Below are 15,288 nucleotides of genomic sequence, written 5' to 3'. Positions count from 1 at the left end.
TCGCTGATTTACATTATAAATATCGTAAAACGGCTTTCTATGAATGCTACATCATTGTTTTAAAATAAATGAAATATATGATTTTTTTATTGCTTTCTGTTTTCTACTGGCATAAGCGGTTAGTTAACAATTTCAACGTGCTTCAGAGCAAGTCTGAGTAATAGAGCCAGTGGATCCTGTGTAGTTGTTAAGCCGACAAGATTTATTTATGAATGATAAAAAAATAAATCTCGTAAAAGGACTTCTTTGGATGCTGTGCAATGCTATCTAGTACAACTTTATTTGATATCTTACTCTTGTATTACCACTCGCAACACTTACTAGAACTTTTATCAAGTGATAGAAAAGTCCTAAACAGCATGTCCCAACAAAACAGATCCACAAATATAGAGCGAGTATACGTTCTCTCGCTTTTGCTCTTAAAGTATTATTCTGTTTGGCAACCTACAATGTCAATGCACTAAAAGTAATGCAGGAGCACTTCATGTGGATGCTGTCCACCTACATTTCAAATGTTTGTTCGGGCACTCTAAATCTCTTATTACTTTTAGTGAGCTACAATGTACTGAGAGGTAAGTGTCGCAGAAAAACATCATGTGGATGCTGTCCATCTATATTCTCTCTTGTTGCTCCTATCAGACTAGAACTTTTGGACCACTTTTCACATGCACTTTAGTGATTTCTCTCAATGTACTAAAATTATTTTTGTAAAAAAACATTCAGTGGATGCTAATGTCTCGGGCACTTTCTCTCAGTTCGCACTGTGAGTGAATGATATCAATGTGCTGAAAGGTCGTAAAAGAATAATCTATGAGTTACTCAGTATAATTTAAGATAACACTCTACTCAAATCTTCGTATATGACTGAATGGTTTACTGCGCGTTGTTGAACGATTGTATATATTATTCCGAAAAATAAATAGGTATAGTAAAAATATTATCTTAGGGACATTCCCGCGCTTTTCTGTCATAACACTGTACACTTACTTCCGATATTAATAAATATTTTCAATGTCCTAAAAAGTAAATGACCTAAAAAGGCATCCAGTGGATGCTGCACAATTATTTAGTAAATTTGAAATTCATCCGTGCGCTCTCTCATGTTTTTGCACAGCCAGCCAACAAGTAATAACCGCCAGAGAGTACTAAAAAGTAAGCGCTGTAAAGGAGCATAAAATGAAGGGCGCGAGCACATTAAAAATAAATTCCACCACTTCGGGTTTACAGGAGGCGTATAGCGATTGGTTATTACAAAACAGACGAAGCAGAATGCATATAGCCTAGCACACATGAGTGTGTGTTTATGCCGGGCTGCGGGAGAGTGTTGAAGTTCGTACTTACATGAAAATGTGCCGAGTTGAGCCGAGTATTAGGCTCGTTAGCACGACAATGTTTCAACACTCAACTGCTTTCGGCACACTGGGTCCTGATGACAACCAGCATAACTGGTGTAGTGCAGCATTCAAACACAGCATCCAATTGACGAGCAAATATTGGCTAGCAACCACACACACACGCACAAATGCACAGCCTCAACTAATAAGCATCGTATGAATGCAAGTTTTTCGGGGTTTAAGCTACGATGAGTTTCTAAGGTACTTTTAGTACTTATTAGAACGCGTACTGTAACGGATGAGCAAGCGGAAGAAGTGCGACTCGTACGTGCATTTAAAGTACCTACAATAATCATTACAATTCACAGTGTTTATTAATGCATTCATTACTTTATCAATGCTTAAACGCATAAGAGTGTCACTCGAATGCAAAGTGCCAACAAAGTTGACGTGGAAAGCGTTACGCAGCGAAATTTACCCAAAATAAAGTGAGTGCATGTGTGGGTGGTGCTAAAGGAAGCGGTGGGCAGTGTTGTCTTCCCAAAATCAATTGCGTTTTATTTAGTTTTATTTATTTGCACAAAAGTGTGTGTCACTTCGCTCTGCTGCTTATGTTTCCACTCAATTTCTTACTTATATTTTTTTTATTTTTCATGTGCTAATCCTTCATTACGCGCAAATTATGTAAATGCAATGCAATGAATGGTAAGCGGCTTATCGCTGCCAAATGCGTGCACAATCTTCGCACTTAAGTGAATCGACTGAAAGTAAAATCCGCCGAGAGATAAACACGTGCGTGCTTATACATAGTATAAAAAAGCATGGAAGCAGCCGTGTTTGCTCCGTTAGCTTAGGTTGGCGCTATACGTTTGGAAAAACTTGAGGCAGTGGTAGTAACACAGAGCATAGTAGTGATGAAGAAAATACTACTAAAATAAATGCGAGTAGGATTTTCAAAGATTATTTCAAATAGTGAAGTAAGGAGGTGTAAGCAAGATTTATGATGAAATCAAGTTCTTGCATAAATAAGTGTCGCCATGCAAACTAATACACAGTAAAGTGGAAAGAGATATATCCATATAAAATTGAAGCTTCACTGAAATATATAAAGAAGTTATAAATATATACATATTTTAACGAAGAAAAGTGAGATTGTGATACTTAGTTAGATTGAATATGTTCAAGTAACACAAAAGTTAAATAATGGGTGTAGAGAAAAGTACAAAAAGCTCAACCACATGTGCATAAAAATATGATTGTGGCGAAGTGAGTTGATGGCAACAGTGTGATTTATAGTAAATAAACACATGATGTTTTGTGAAGCTTATAGCTAAATGATATAAAAATATAAATTCAAATACTATAAAAAGTTAAACGCATCACAGATTACATATTTGTAAATTATAAACAAAGCAATTAATTTCAATCTTATAATAATCTAGTATATAACACCAAGATGTTTAGTGAAAGCTACAGCCATAAAAAGCTAACTATATTTTCTTTAAAAAATTTAAATTAAGTGATAACATTTTTCTATCTAAACTATGTAATTAAAAGTTTTTACCAAAACAATTAAACTAAATCTAAAATATAATTTCAAAATTATAAAAAAATATCATCAACTGCCAACAATTCAAATGTAAAATTTCTAAATTGTGTTTACACGACATTGATCCTCGGTCAAGTGGGCTAACGCTCGTTCGTCCGCCGAATAATACTCGTAGTACGATCTCAGTGTTACAGAATGAGCATATCCGTTGCTCTTTTGGTTCGTGGCTGCATACGTCTAGTGCGAGCCCAATAAAGAACTAATGCTTACAGCATGGATTAAGTGATCCGAACAGCAATTATTTTGTAATGTGCTTTGGAACCTGTCAAAATGTGTTTTGATTTCAAGCCCGTTTGAGTTATTTAATGAATTTAGTGTGTACTTTGTGTTGTCAATTACAAGAGTATAAAATTTAGAACAGACATTCCCATTCGTTCGAATGTGTCGTGTGTGTAAGCTTTTGGAAAATAAAGCGCTATGGACCACTTTCAGTGCTCATGTCGAAACCAGGATCCCTCAAGCCAAGTACACAGTTAAACGGACTATTTCTAATTCTCCCTAAAATATATTTTACGTTTCGATAACGCAACGAAAAACTGAGATTGAAGTGTTATGGGTGAAGACCTAGCTCAGAATCAAAACAACTCAAGTTTATAAAGTCATGCAGGCAGCTCTTAAAAAGTACTACGAATCTATTATAGGAAATAAATGGACATATCTACTCTAGTGTTCAGTTAGAGTGGGTTTTATACCTATACTACCCCACGCTACAAGATTAAACATCAAACAAACTCCAATGAAACATCAACAAATTTTCGGATGTTTTCAGGACAGTACGAGTCGTAGGTCCCTTAAGAATACCTCCGCTTTATACACAGCTTTTCTAACTACAAGTATATTTGAACAACAACAATGCTTTCCGCCAAGTCTGTCAAAAATTAATTGTGTTTTGGTATCTCTATGTGCAAGATAATATGAAGTTTCTGGCTTCTTTGGGTTTAAGACTTTTAGTCCTCATTGGTTAGAGTACTTTTAGTTTTTTCCTTGTCCTTTTACCGGCGCGTAAAGCTCGAATAAGTTACAGCAAAAACTATGCATACTCCCTTTGGATTCGAGGCTGGAAAAACTGGTAGAAGATAGAAAACGGTGACCCTACTTATTTAGGAAAATATTTTTTCAGTAACTGAAAGTTATCACCAACATTTGGAATATAAGTGATAACTTTGGAAGATTCAATATTGTTTAGCGGTTTAAGTCTATGCAAATAAAGTTAGTAAAATTAATTCAAATATGTTTTATTTAATTTTTTAAACAATTGGCTTAAAAAAATAAATTTCAAAGAAACTTTTTAGCAAAATGAATATGACTTTTAAGTGGTTAGGATGATCTAAATCAAACAAAACTACCTTCAACTTCGAAAATTTAATCAGAGAGTGAGAGAAAGGGAATCGATATTCTGGACCAAATTTTGAAAACGAGCATCTATAGAAAACAGGAGTTCTGAATTTTTGCCATCTGGAATAAGATCTTAATCTACATTAAGCTTATTAGTAGATGTCGTACGTTAAGCTTTGCATACATTTTTCGCAGAAGGGCGGCAAAAATTAAAATTTTTTGGCGAAGAAATAATGTAGTATTATTAACAAAAATATTGTATGTATGTATATGAGGGTGAGTCAAAAGAAGAAAATGTTTTATTCGGTTGATTCTCTGAAAAATTGATTGACAGACACCTCTACCTAATAAAGAAAATAAATTTGCAAGTAGTTGGAAGCGAGGTATGAAATTTTTCATCTGTGTATCAAACAATTTCTTAAAGTAAGATGCGAAAAAAAATTATGGACTTTTTCGACGCACCCTAACGTACATATGACGTTTAAAATTTTACGAAGACAATTCAATTGCGACAAAAGCTCTTTAAGTGAGTCAAAAATTCATGTTTTTCGCTTGTTCCTCTAAAAAAATTTCACAGACACCTCTACCTAGGAAAGAAATTTTTTCAAGTAGTTGGAAGCGAGACATGAAATTTTCCATCTGATGATGAAGAGCTCATATTTGGAGAGCTTTTCTTAGAGATGTCTATCAACGAAATGTTCAAAGTACGAAGCGATGAAAAACCCTTGACTTGACTCACCCTAACCTACCACCGCTAAAATTTGAAGAAGATAATTCAATCTCAACAAAAACTCTTCAACACTACAGCGAACTGGACAGGACAAATTTTTGTTTCCAATTGAACAATGTTTTTAAGACCATTACTTTAATTTCAATCCAACAAATACTACATTTTTTTGAAAAAAAAAATCATTATCCGCCCTAACTTCTTACGTTATCAACCATGTAAAACCTAACCAGTTCGTAGATTTTTTATAAAAAGTTCCTGAATTCTTTGTGGAGAAAGTTCCTTATCAGATTGCATAGTAAAGTTAGCCGTTAGCAAAATCTCAACAGGCTGTAACTTGTAAAAGAAGTAAAAAAAAAGTGCAAAATAATTTTTTAGGCAAAAACTCATCACATTCCACCCAAAGTAGTATATCATTATTCATCAGCATCATGGCACTGCAGACTGTAGTCTGCTGAAAGTCAGTGTAAATTAGCGTAAAAATGCTGGAGCAGCAACATTTCGCCTTCAACACAGTAATAAATCAGTGTCAGCTGACAGAAGTGGACATACCGAAACAGGAAATGAAAACATATTTAAACAACGAAAAAGAAATTAAAAGCGCAATGGAAGCTATAAAAGCAACATGGCGACCGAAAAAAAATGACTGAAGAAAAAATTTAAAACTTTTTTAATCTGAAACATGAAATCTCCCCCACGAATTTAGATGAAAAGTTACAAAAGCAAAATCTTTATCAGCGCCACGCCGGTTGTGTAGCTGAAAGTGGCTGCAAAGCAACGCGTGAAACTACCATACCGTAAATATGTCATTACCAACTAAATAACCGCAATTACGCGCTAAGCATACAATATTATAATATTTGACCATTGTTAGGTGGCAGCTCTAAATATGCGCTACACGCGCATCGACAGCTACAGCTTCTTAAATTTTCTTTATTACCTTAACACAATGGCATAATATAAATAAAGAACAACAATAGCAATAACAAGCAAAGCGACATCAACACATCATAAGGTTTCGCTTGTGTATACGCTCATGAATATGTATTGAATGGTAATGTTGTCACGTCGTTTGCGACGCCTACGGACAAAGAATTGAGGTCAGCCAATATCATGGGCATGTCCATTTCGATGGTGCGCACGTATAACTATGAAAGAATGTGAATATAAGTGTTTCGGGAAACAGTGTATAGCGATCTGTGAAAATTATAAAATGTGTGAGAAAAAGTTAATTTATTTTGAAGTACCATTTTTACGCAACCACTGATATATAAAGGATATTATAGGGGTATTAGAAACCAATAAGAACGAAATTGCTCAATTATTAGTTATGAAGGGCTAAGTGAACAATAACATAACTAATATATGCGCCAAAATGGGTTCAATTGCAGAATAATTAGATTGGAAAGGGATACCGAAAGCCAACTGCTACTTTGAAGGCTATGGCAATTTAGAGAGAGATGTTTTTACCAAAAATACATTCTTTTAATGGATCGTACGCAGTTTTTTATACACATTTGAGAGAGCAAACCTCTCATTCTACCTTGAAAAGGGTATACTCGATTCGCCATAATGTTTTTATCATCAATCGATTTAGTCATGTCCGTCCAGTTGTCTTTATATATGCGACTAGTCCTTCAAATTTTTGAGATATCGATCTAAAATTTTTAAAATTTTCTTCTTTTCTTCAAGAATCTACTCAATTGTCGGAACCATCGACCATAGTATCTTCACAAAATTTCGCACAGGTATTATCTAAGGTGTTGCTACAATCTCCGAACAAATTATTCTGATCGGATTTTTCTAAAATTAAGCTGTCATTCAAACTTATCGTTCCAAATCAGAATAAAGTTCTGTTTATAGTCTTTTATGCAATAAAAAATATAGCTGTGAAGGGTATTATAGCTTCGAAGCAGCTGAATTAATTTTGGACTCAGACTTTAGAGATCGTAACTGCCTCACTAAAGCGGATAGTAATCCCACTTAACAATCTTTTGGTGACTTAAGTAGTTATACTTAAATCCAATGACAGGAGAATCAATTTTTTTCACACATTGTCAAAAATAAAAAGAAATGGTGGATTCATAAAAGAGTATACATTACATTATCTTTAATGCCTTAAGGAAGAGAGAAAACAATGTTCACAAGCAAATTACTTAAATGTTTATGGGATTCCTAAAAACTTTTTTACTCACTTAAAACCAGTTTGCAGTATATTCACTATAATTGAATTACAAATGTACAAAAATGTCAATGTCAAAGAATTTTTTTTCTTTTTCGCTGAATTCTTCCATTGAAATGCTGAGGTCAAACTTTACCACCCGCCACAATTGCCGGCCACTTAAATCCGCATTTCCTTAAAAATTTGCGAACATTTTCTAACCCATACTTCTGCTGTAAACTCCAACAACTACATTTAAGAATCTTGCAATTGTCGCATCATATCAAGGTCACGTCTTTAGAAACTGCGCACGCTGGTCACAGTGCCTGCTCTTTACTTTGCGTATTCTGAGAATTCAACGCCGTTGGCAATGGAAATACGCACAAGGAATGATCCTTAAAGAAAGTGTAGAAAAAAATTTCGAAGAAAAGAAAATGCAAAAACTGAGGAAGCATTTTTGTGTGAAGCAAGGAAATCCTACTTAGCTGCGGTGGTCAACTTCCAACGGAAAAGCAATGATGGCAGCATTACGCCTTGCGTTGCTCTGTCACCGCTCATTAACGCCTGCCGACACAGAGTGTCAAGAGCTTCATTGCTCATCAGAGGTATTTGTGGGCGCCAACAGGGCAACGGTCAATGAATTGTTTCTAGGTTTCCTTTCATTGTCGCAGCAGCAGCTGGTTTTCTTTGCTTTGCTGCTGGTATTTTGTACGTCTTCTTTTTCTTAGCTTTTATTATATTATTCTTCTTCTTGCTGCCATAGTAATGTGCCCATTACCCTCACCGCCCCCACTTGCACCGCCGCTGACGGCGTAGAGCTGTTGATTGTGCTGAGTTTTTTCATCGTCTTTGAATTTTTTTCTTGCAACATTTTATAATCCACTAATTGAATGAAGCAATAAAGCAGAGTACGAAGAAAGCCAAACGGAAGCCACCTCTTAAATGGTGTGCAAAGCGTCAAAGAATGTTAATGGTCTATTCTGACGAAGACACTAGTCCTTTGCATTGAGTATAATTGAGAAATAAGTAAAATTCCCATAAAAGTGAAAGCGAAGATATGTGCAAAATACCAGCAACGCCTTTTCGGTGGATGAGTACTAGATGAGTATAGCAGAAAATAATTGCTTAATTACGAATGTCGACACATTCGCATTACCTCATCGCTTCACCTTTATACTACCTACGTCATGGTACAGGCATAGTAAGTGATGGTATATGCAGTAGAACTTTGTACACTGTTAAACTTTCACAGTCTGAGCTTTAACTCGCCCTCCCTTTGCATTGAAACACTTTTGCACTTTTCTACTCTGGCAACATCAAGTTGTCAAGTGCCTCTTTGCTGGCATCCACCCTTTTACTTCGTTACTCCTACGAGATCCGCCTGCCTTGTCAAAGAGGTCGCTGCTACAGCTCGAAAGGTTGAAGGCGTTTAGCAATTTGCATTGGATTCGCTATAAGCGAGTGCAATTTTAAATTAATTAAATGGGGTTTTCACTCAAACTCAGAACTTTATGAGCGCACCCGCCCGTAGCAAACGCCCTTAAGAATATCAAGTGCACACAGGTTGTTAGCCGCGTGTTTAATGGTGCATAGTTCGAAGTGTTTATTTATGTATAGCAGCAGATTTAAGAGAAAAATTAAGAAAAGTTTATTTTAGTGGCTGTACTTGTATATAAAGGGTGATTTTTTAAGAGCTTGATAACTTTTTTAAAAAAAAAACGCATAAAATTTGCAAAATCTCATCGGTTCTTTATTTGAAACGTTAGATTGGTTCATGACATTTACTTTTTGAAGATAATTTCATTTAAATGTTGACCGCGGCTGCGTCTTAGGTGGTCCATTCGGAAAGTCCAATTTTGGGCAACTTTTTCGAGCATTTCGGCCGGAATAGCCCGAATTTCTTCGGAAATGTTGTCTTCCAAAGCTGGAATAGTTGCTGGCTTATTTCTGTAGACTTTAGACTTGACGTAGCCCCACAAAAAATAGTCTAAAGGCGTTAAATCGCATGATCTTGGTGGCCAACTTACGGGTCCATTTCTTGAGATGAATTGTTGTCCGAAGTTTTCCCTCAAAATGGCCATAGAATCGCGAGCTGTGTGGCATGTAGCGCCATCTTGTTGAAACCACATGTCAACCAAGTTCAGTTCTTCCATTTTTGGCAACAAAAAGTTTGTTAGCATCGAACGATAGCGATCGCCATTCACCGTAACGTTGCGTCCAACAGCATCTTTGAAAAAATACGGTCCAATGATTCCACCAGCGTACAAACCACACCAAACAGTGCATTTTTCGGGATGCATGGGCAGTTCTTGAACGGCTTCTGGTTGCTCTTCACCCCAAATGCGGCAATTTTGCTTATTTACGTAGCCATTCAACCAGAAATGAGCCTCATCGCTGAACAAAATTTGTCGATAAAAAAGCGGATTTTCTGCCAACTGATTTTGGTAATAAAATTCAATGATTTGCAAGCGTTGCTCGTTAGTAAGTCTATTCATGATGAAATGTCAAAGCATACTGAGCATCTCTCTCTTTGACACCATGTCTGAAATCCCACGTGATCTGTCAAATACTAATGCATGAAAATCCTAACCTCAAAAAAATCACCCGTTACATACATGACAATCTACTTAATATTTGAAGTGGTGCAATGAAATCAGTTGGTGACAAAATACTAAATTATTTAAGCAGGCAGTAATGGATGTCTTGTGACGGGCTTCAGCATCTTATATTTAGGATTAGTTATTGGACAAAAATGGATTAATTAGCTAGCTAATGAAGCAATTAAAAATATATGGGATTAGTTCTAAAAACCTGAAGCGAGGATTTCTTTGCCGTAGCACGAATGTTACGCAGTAGTTTGAAGTTTGAAATCGAGTTTAATATCAAGCAAGTAAAATGTTACGAAAAGCTTTGAACATGGTATTAATCTAATACTTACGAAATGAAATATTAAATTCTTATTCAGACTAAGGGTCGTTTATGTGAAATCCTTTACAAACTATCTATGGTTTGGAACTTTCAATTGAGAGAAATTCCAGTAATTCGTCGAAAGGAGAGAAAATAATAGTGTTGTGATTACAAAAAAAAAAAAAAACAGACCGAAACCAAAACCAAACCACACCAAAGCCGTAAAAAAATCAATTTGGTTCTAATTATTTTTTAGATTTTCGTGGTTTGGTTCATCATGAATTTGTTTGGAAGGACAAATGGTCAAGAGGGAATTCTATTTCGCCGTATTGAGGCGTTTGTGTGTGGACATGCATAGAGAAAGACCGGAATTTTGAAAGAAAAATTCATGGATAGCAGCTACAAACTTTTGTGGCTCGATCTGAACAAATGCTTGCAACGTTGCAACGTTGCCTTAAACAGTAACCCGTATGAAATTTGATAAAGATACCTTGTAAAATGAAAAGTTATTTTTATATACGCACTAAACTCCGCTCGTTCATCTTGTATGTTCGATTTTCTAGTTTGTAAGGCAGCTGTATGCTGGAGCATTTCGATTTAAACAATCTCTACACAGTTTGCAGAATTGGCTTAAGAAATAATCCGCTCGAAATTCAATGAATACGTTTTGTTAAATAAAAAAGTTTTCCATATAAACACCTGATTCCAAACATTCCGTTTATTTGGCAGGTACTTATTCGCTATAGTAGTCCGATACCAGCGGCTCTGGCAATGAACATTTTCTTGAGGAGAATGATGGACACGGCTAAATTGCTGATCATTTATATTATAATACTTGTATACACTGCCCAGGGTGAAAAAATTATACAAAATTTTTATTAAAAAATTCGTTAAACTTACACCAATATCTTTGCTTGAGTTTAAGAAGAATTTTATTAGACAATTATATTGTGACAAAAAGTACCCGGAAATTGTGAATAAAACGATAAATATTTAATTATTAATCAATATTTATTTTGTCGCCTTCAAAGTAAATCACATTAGATGTAATATACTTATGGCAACGATTTTTGCAGACCTCGAAACACTCTTCATAATACCTTCTATGAATTTGGGATCGGAATTCATACGATCAAGCATGTCCAAGGAAATCTAATTGCGGTAGACTTTTCGAAAAAAAATGCAGCTTTATTGGGACGAGTCGAGTAAGAACGCGTTCAATAGCTAAAATATCCATTAAACTCATTCGAATGAATTTGGAGAGATGTCGAGCATTCTTGTCATCTCCCTAATACTTTCATAATGATTTTGAAACACCATATATCACGTTTTTAATAGTTTCATCAGTTGAAGAGGTCGAAGGTCGTTTTCAACCAGGAATGTCTTCAGCGATCTACCGACCGCCTTTGAAGCCATTGTACCACTTGTAGGCTTGTATTTTTGATAAAACTGAGTCAGCGTAAGCCTTTTCCAACATTCGTAATGATTTCGCACTCGACATTTTTTCAGAAATACAAAATTTGAGAAAAATTCTTTACTCAATATTCTTATGCATTGTAAAAACCGCAAAGCACTACAAAGGTGAACTGGTATTTTTATGATAATATACTTTTTTTTGTATTCGTAAATGTTTAAAACGCCAAAAAAATGTTGAATGTAAACTCTGGATGGAACGACCCATATATGCACATATAACTTTCCTATAGAGATATTCAACGTATTCACGCTATAAAATGAGGGTTTAGTGCATATTACCAAATATTGGTAGTCAAGAAAAATGAAATAAAAAAACGAAATCATACTTTCATAGTTTATGTTATAATGATTAATAACTGGTTATCGAGAAATGTTATCGATATTTCACCATAACTAAGAAAGAACTTTCTTTTTGTTGATCAATTAATCACTTCTGATGACTTAGATCTCATACGTGAAGATCGACGCAATTAAAAAGATTTATATAAATTAATTTAAACGGATTTTCGCCTCTTGATTATGGTATTGGATCATGCTTATTTCGCAAAAAAAACATATAATGACATGGATATTTTTTAAGCACTTATGTATAAAAGTGAATACTGCTACACATTTTAGTTTTCTCAATACTAAAGAAAAAAGTTTGCACCTAAAGAGATACTACCATTTATATTTATATATAATTTCTGAAAACATTTTATGTCTCCGAGTTTAATACATTAAAATAGTGTCCGAAGTGTCATGTTAGTAACTGTGACAAGGTGAAGTATTTGTTTGAACAAAAACAGTGCAACAAACTTCATATGCGAGTAACACATGTGAAAGCCAGAAATAAAAAGTGGTAGAGCATACAGATAAATAAAGGAATTGAAGATGTGTAAAAAATTTGCTAGCATTATTGTCCACAAGATGACAAAAAAGTGAAAGCCCAAAAGCAGGCTGAAATAATTGCGAACTGACACAGAAAATTCTAAAAGCAAAATCATACAAAAAGAGAAACTGCCAGCCAGTGTTTCAGAATAAACTTACAGCCGTAAAACGTGAAAACAACACGACATAGGTTGCAGTGACAAAAACCAAACGCTATGAGAATTGTATGCCAGTGAGGCTATGATAACACTGAGCAAATGTATTGTTGCAGTTATGTAAGCAATGACCAACAAAAACAGGCCGCAGGCCAACGCAACAGGACAGCAGGACAAAGCTGACACTGACTCTCATATTTTGCGCTTGTTGGGCCAAGTCCAATGGACTCTGAATAAATAACATGCATGAGCCGACGTGACAAAAACACAAACAAAATTCTCAAAACAAAGCGAAAAAGGGGCACCAACAGGGAAATATTAGAAAAGGGTACATTGTAAAAACATACATACCCGTTTACATTAAAAGTGTGTCTATATGTCATTATATGTGTATGTACAGTGAAGGGAAATACATAAGTGGTGTGCCCTTGGGGTGCTGAGTTGACGACAGAACCACTCAAGCGGAGCGTGCAGCTGAGAGTGAAAGGCTAATACGGACTTTTCAAAGTTATGTGCAACATACACACACAGACACTTGTGTGTGTGCCACCACTAAACGTGTATATTAAAGCATTTATACACGTGCATGCATAAATAACAAACTGTAAAATTTTGTGTGAAAACAGGTGTGAGCGACACGTGCGTGCGCAGGAAGCGACCAGCAACGACACAATGATGAAGCAATAAAGCAACAGATCACAAGAGTGCAACAATTTACAACCGGTGTAACCTTAGTTCGTGTGATTTTAGAGTAAAATTGTGTGAGTATTAAAAAAATCAAAATAAATACATAAATAAATGCAGGGCCAACACCTAAACGCACTTATTCACGTGTGCGTAGTGAAATATTACCGTTAAACAAAGCAAAACAAAATGCCTAATCGTGTGTTTATAAATGCTGGCAGTCCATCAAAGCGAGCACGCAGCAGATCAATGGGCGTGATGCAATGAGGTGGAACGGAAGTGTGTCTGGCTCGGCGCTGTGATGAGTTAGCAGAAACGTGAGGCGATTTGCACGTGCTAACCTGGCAGCACACTTCAGCCTGATTATGTATCCATTTGATATTATAAACATGACTTTGTATTTGTATTTGTGCGCCGCATGTGTATGCACACGCTTGTCTTCAGGACTTTATGCAAAGAGAAGTGCGCTCGCCTATATAAGTAGGCGTGTATGCTGTGGCATAAACTGCCAGGTAATTGCGTAGGCGAACTGGCAATGACTACATATTAATTTGCATGCTAAATTAAGCTTGAAGTGTTGCTAATGATCTTAAAGGGGCCGTGGTGATAAGCCGTATGCAAAAACGAAAGCAGCAGGTGGTAATAATGAGTGAAAGTCTTAAATAAGCACACAAAATATAAGTGTACATACTTGTACTTATAATAGATAAAGGAAATTATTGGTAATTTGCATAATATTTTTATAGCCTGGGCATACTTTTAGAGAGAATAGGAGTAATTTGTAGTGCCACTTTAAATATCTGAATAACTTACAGTTTATTGAAGCTGCTTTTAAATTTTGGAGCCCAATTTGACTATATAAAATTTTCGTAAAAATTTATCTTTTGTTTATTAAAAAAATGGATAAATTGAACGTATATTAGAAAGCTGAGAAAAAACTGTTAACATTAGATCTACTAGTTGTTTTTATAATGAAATACTTTGCTTCGTATTAGCAAATATTAAAAGACAATTTTTCAAGCGTTCAAATTTTGAAAATTTATAACTCCAAAAGTTTTCATATTGAGCCGAAAACAATTTGTGTTCTTTAAAATTTTGGATTTTTAACAAACAACACAATTCATTAAGCAAAAATGAAAATGCTGAACTAAAGCTAATAAAATGTATATAGTAACTAAACAAAGTAAATTAAATAATATAAAATTCAAAACAAAATCAAAAATATATATTCTTTGAAAAAATATATAAGGCTAATATAATAATTCAACAAATAGCGAAGAAAACCGTGTTAAGACCTACCCCCGTAAAAGTCGTAATCTATAATTTTTTAGTGTGGATAAAATTTAATAAGTAAAGTGCTGTGAGTTCTTGATTGTGAAGGAAGGTATATTTGGTAACTAAAACACAAAGGCAGTTGTGGAAAAATGTATAAAATTATGACCAATTACTTAAGCTAGTTTGACCAAAACTGCGCCAAGTCTAGTTAATGAGCTTTTATGTATGGTAATAACGCGGATATATGTATAGTCCTTTTGTTATCAAAACTTGAATTGGGCATGGCAATCAGACTTTGAGCATAGACAACTGAGTGACCACTCGAAATTTTTTATTCAATAAGAACCTTAAACAGTGCTGCTTACCAGTCTAAACTCGTTTTTAATAAGTCCGGAACCAGTAGCCACACAAAGCACCAAATAATGGTATAGTACCCATGGCAAGCAGATCGAAAAGGCTACATGAATAAGCTCACTGATTAAGGGAGCAATTTATTTCTCACTTTAGTTATATCTGAGATAATAATTCAAAAATCAAATGCAATGGACGGTAGTTTAATTCTTTCTGCCTGGGTAGTAAATTTTAGTCAACCATAATATGGATCTTAAAAATGTTAAATTATTCGTTGTTCTAGTTAAATTATTTGAGATAAAAGCTATTATGATTTATAAAACTTGTGAACTTCTAGGCTAAGAAAGCTCTAAATATAGAGATCAAAAATGTTGAAACTACTATAATGCCATATTTCTTATGAT

At 35.0% G+C, this 15,288-nt stretch overlaps 1 protein-coding gene across 2 annotated transcripts in view; it reads left to right on the top strand.

Moving 5' to 3' along the window:
• Positions 1-1,592: 1,592 nt before the first annotated feature.
• The window catches only part of LOC105225058 (glutamate receptor 1), a 114,237-nt gene continuing 100,541 nt past the window's right edge, over positions 1,593-15,288 (top strand). For both annotated transcript variants that reach the window (XM_049458747.1, XM_049458746.1), the window contains exon 1: positions 1,593-1,822. The gene's annotated coding sequence lies outside the window, so the exon portion shown is untranslated. The remainder of the gene's footprint in view (positions 1,823-15,288) is intronic.

Source organism: Bactrocera dorsalis, chromosome 5 (assembly GCF_023373825.1).
Source record: "Bactrocera dorsalis isolate Fly_Bdor chromosome 5, ASM2337382v1, whole genome shotgun sequence".
In the NCBI taxonomy this organism is placed as follows: Eukaryota; Metazoa; Arthropoda; class Insecta; order Diptera; family Tephritidae; genus Bactrocera; species Bactrocera dorsalis.
The sequence above is the reverse complement of the archived record's forward strand: the minus strand, read 5'-3'. Positions and strand labels throughout refer to the sequence as shown.